At 46.0% G+C, this 4,155-nt stretch overlaps 1 long non-coding RNA gene across 1 annotated transcript; it reads right to left on the bottom strand.

Annotated features, from left to right (window-relative positions):
• Positions 1-256: 256 nt before the first annotated feature.
• On the bottom strand, positions 257-1,719 carry LOC310769259. The gene is made up of 2 exons (XR_014551583.1): positions 1,226-1,719; positions 257-880 (listed from the first exon to the last, which is right to left on the bottom strand). It is a non-coding gene; the product is annotated as an uncharacterized lncRNA (long non-coding RNA).
• Positions 1,720-4,155: the final 2,436 nt, after the last annotated feature.

The raw sequence follows: 4,155 nt of genomic DNA, 5'->3' as shown, positions 1-4,155 counted from the left end.
GGGGGCTTCCCTCTCTCCCTTTCCAAGCATGGGGTGGGGGCTTTATGAACTTGACGCTGGATGGGAGCTCTACTTGCCCTAGAAGACGGGTGCTCGCGTTCCGATTTTTTAAAAATAAAAACCTTTACCAAATCCCCACCTGACTTTCGTAGCCCAAAGTATGGGTACAGTTTTCTAATGCATTTGTGGGGGGCAGAGGGGGAAATGTTATTGCATTGGTGGGAGGGGAATAAAATGTGGTGTTTATAATATCTGGTTTTCTAACCACTTCTTCCCTTTCGGCGTATGACGGAAGATACTTTTCAGACTAAGTGACTTTGTAGTTTCTTTCTGCTTTGCAGTACTGGGGAGCGGCGGGGGGAAATCTTAATTCAGCAGCCTTCTCTTTTCACTTTTCTAGTTCGCCGGCTCCTACTCTTGCTCTGAACTTTTTAATTTTTTTAAAACGCTGCATTGTACACTTCCTCTCTCTCTCTCTCTCTCTCTCTCTCTCTCTCTCTCTCTCTCCCTCCCTCCCTCCCTCCCTCCCTCCCTCTCTCTCCCTGTACAGGTTGCCATAAGATATTGAATCTTGCCTGTTATTCATTTTGCAAAGAAAAAGCAAAACACAAAATTAACAACCTTGTTTAGCAGAACTTGCATGATGCTCTCCAGAGGCAAATGAACAATTTATGAATACATGTTATTTTGAAGGGGAAAAAACAGCGACACCTGGATCCTAACTGAGTGTGGTTATTTTCAAGACGTGTGTCTCTCTGATTTTTCAGATTTGGGTACCTCTGTTGGGATGGCTTCCATTGGGGTCTATCGCAAGAACATTCGCACCAGACTTTTGGAAGTGGGAACCCATTTATGTTAAATTGACACACATTTCAAATAACTAAAAGGTAAAGGGACCCCTGACCATTAAGTCCAGTCGTGACCGACTCTGGGGTTGCAGCGCTCATCTCGCTTTATTGGCCGAGGGAGCCGGTGTACGGCTTCCGGGTCATGTGGCCAGCAGGACTAAGCCGCTTCTGGCGAACCAGAGCAGCGCACGGAAACACTGTTTGCCTTCCCGCCAGAGTGGTACCTATTTATCTACTTGCACTTAGACGTGCTTTCGAACTGCTAGGTTGGCAGGAGCAGGGACCGAGCAACGGGAGCTCACCCCATCGCGGGGATTCGAACCACCAACCTTCTGATTGGCAAGTCCTAGGCTCTGTGGTTTAACCCACAGCGCCACCCGCCAACTACTTAAAAAACACACACAACAGCTTACAGAAAGGAAGAAGCAACACAATGGTTAAAAGACCAACAGGGGTTGGAAAGGTGGATGGACTGCTGCTAGTTCTGGAGGTTCCTCAGGCAAAACAGTGGAGGAATTTTGAGAGCACTGAAAAGAGGATGATTTTATTATTTACTTCATAAAATGTATAGACTGCTTGATTGTAAACAACAACAAAAACACCCTCAGGGCTGTTTGCACAAAGAATAAAACAATGAAATCATTAGTAAAAAAACCAAAACAGTTAAGAATAACTATTATTATTATTATTATTTTTTAAAAACCCAATTAAAATCAATGATAAGATAGCAACCAGATTAAAACACATGTCAACATTCTCCCTCGCTGGACAGGCTTGACTAGACAATTTTTTAAAAAATATCATTTATTTATATTATTATTATATTCTGACAAAGTAATAATCATAAATAAATAAGAATTAAAATGCGCACCCCTCCTCTGAGACCATTCCATTGTAACTATCCAACCTCCCAAAATTTCAACACCTCTTGCGATGGTTTGGCTCCTTTCTTCCGTTTTAACAGTACAAATTCTACAAACACCTTCCATATCTCCTCAAAATAATTTCTCCTGCATATTCCCCATCTCACCTTAATGGCACATGTTAATTTATCATTAATAGCCATATCCCACACCTCTTCATACCATTTTTCCATTTTATATTCCGCTTGCCCCTTCCTAGCTATCATAATTTGTGCAGCTGTCAATAAATTTGTGAGCAAGTCCTTCATAGCCCTGCAAACTTTCCACCCCATTGCAAATTGATAATTACGCTGCCTCTGGACTTTTGGTCTGCTTTTAAACCAGTGATTCCTGTTATCTCCTTAAACACCCTTTGCCAGAAAATGTGTGCATTTTTATGCCCCCACCACACGTGAAGACAAAAATGTTTTAGCAGGCACCGAAAAGAGTGCAGGGAAGGTGTCAATTGGCAGGGAGTTCCAAAGTGTAGGTGCTGCCACACTAAAAGATCAATTCCTTACACGTGCAGAATGAGTATTATGTGGCGCACGTTCCACAGATGGAAGTGGTTGGGTTGGCATACATTCGATAAGGGTTTGATAAGATGAAAACAATTCCACAGGGAGGGCGTTCTGCACCCAAGTGTGGTGAGTTGGCACAGGGGAGTATGTCGGGCCTGGATCTCGGGCAGACCCGTGGCACACAATTCCTTATAACAGGGTGTGGAGAAAGCGGGAAGGGAGATGTTGTTAAACCTCTCTCCTCACGATAGAACCCAACGGGATCATCTAATGAAGGGGGGGGGGGAAGGACAGTCGAAAGGAAGTACTGTATTCTTGTTCCATAAGACGCACCTGACCATAAGACACACCTAGTTTTTAGAGGAGGAAAACAAGAAAAAAAATATTCCAAACGAAACAGTGGATGCACAATTTTTGTGGTTCATGCTGTGGCCACAGACATGGGATTTGATGGTGAGTTTGGGGTAGCCCAATGCAAAAATCCTGAGGATCCATGTGGATCCGTGCTTTGTAACCACGTTTTTGCGCCATTGCGACCCCACGAAACAGTGCATGCGTGGTTTTTTTGATGCAGGCTGTAGCCATGCTATGTGATCTGATGGTGAATTTGAGGTGACCCAATGCAAAAATCCTGAGGATCCATGGGCTTTTACCTCCCTGGCAGCCTCCTTTATTGCTAGCGTCCCTTATCTCCCTCCCGATCGCTTGCTGACCAGCTGCTTCCTTTCAACACCCCCTTCCCTCTTTCAAAAAAAGAGAGCATGATCTGCTTTTCAACCCTGGGAAATTCAGCTCCAGGGACCACGCATTTGCTCCATAAGACGCACAGACATTTCCCCTTACTTTTTAGGAAGAAAAAAGTGCGTCTTATGGAGTGAAAAATACGGTACTTCTTCACATAGTTAAAACTACATAAAAAGGGGTTTGGGCAAATTCACGGAGGAGGTTCAGCCTATCAATGGCTGCAAGTACTAATCTCCAGTTCCAAGGCAAGGAAAGCCTCTAAATTAAGGTTTCTTGAACTTGGGTCTCCAGCTGTTTAGAGCAGGTGCCCCAACCTTCGGCCCTCCAGATGTTTTGGACTACAATTCCCACCATCCCTGACCGCTGGTCCTGTTAGCTAGGGATGATGGGAGTTGTAGGCCAAAACATCTGGAGGGCCGCAGGTTGGGGGTTCCTGGTTTAGAGGCTGCAAATCCCATCATCCCTAGCTAGCAAGACCAGTGGTCAGGGAAGATGGGAAATGTAGTCCAGCTGGAGACCCAAGTTTGGGAAACACTGATCGAAATACAGTGAAGGTCCTGTGTGAGTGCCTGGAGGCAGTTGGAGGATGGATGGCGGCTAACAGACTGAGGTTGAATCCTGACAAGACAGAAGTACTGTTTTTGGGGGACAGGAGGCGGGTGGGTGTGGAGGACTCCCTGGTCCTGAATGGGGCAACTGTGCCCCTGAAGGACCAGGTGCGCAGCCTGGGAGTCATTTTGAACTCACAGCTGTCCATGGAGGCGCAGGTCAATTCTGTGTCCAGGGCAGCTGCCTACAAGCTCCATCTGGTATGCAGGCTGAGACCCTACCTGCCTGCAGACTGTCTCGGCAGAGTGGTGCATGCTCTGGTTATCTCCTGCTTGGACTACTGCAACGCACTCTATGTGGGGCTACTTTTGACCTGGAAACTGCAATTAATCCAGAATGCGGCAGCTAGACTGGTGACTGGGAGTGGCTGCCGAGACCATATAACACCGGTCCTGAAAGACCTATATTGGCTCCCATTATGTTTCCGAGCACAATTCAAAATGTTGGTGCTGACCTTTATGCTAGCCCTAAACGGCCTCGGCCCAGTATACCTGAAAGAGCGTCTCCACCCCATTGTTCTGCCGGGACTCT

The sequence above is a fragment of the Podarcis filfolensis genome (genome assembly GCF_964270895.1).
Source record: "Podarcis filfolensis genome assembly, chromosome: 8".
Classification (NCBI taxonomy): Eukaryota; Metazoa; Chordata; class Lepidosauria; order Squamata; family Lacertidae; genus Podarcis; species Podarcis filfolensis.
Note: the sequence above shows the minus strand (reverse complement) of the source record. Positions and strands in the feature narration are given on the sequence as shown.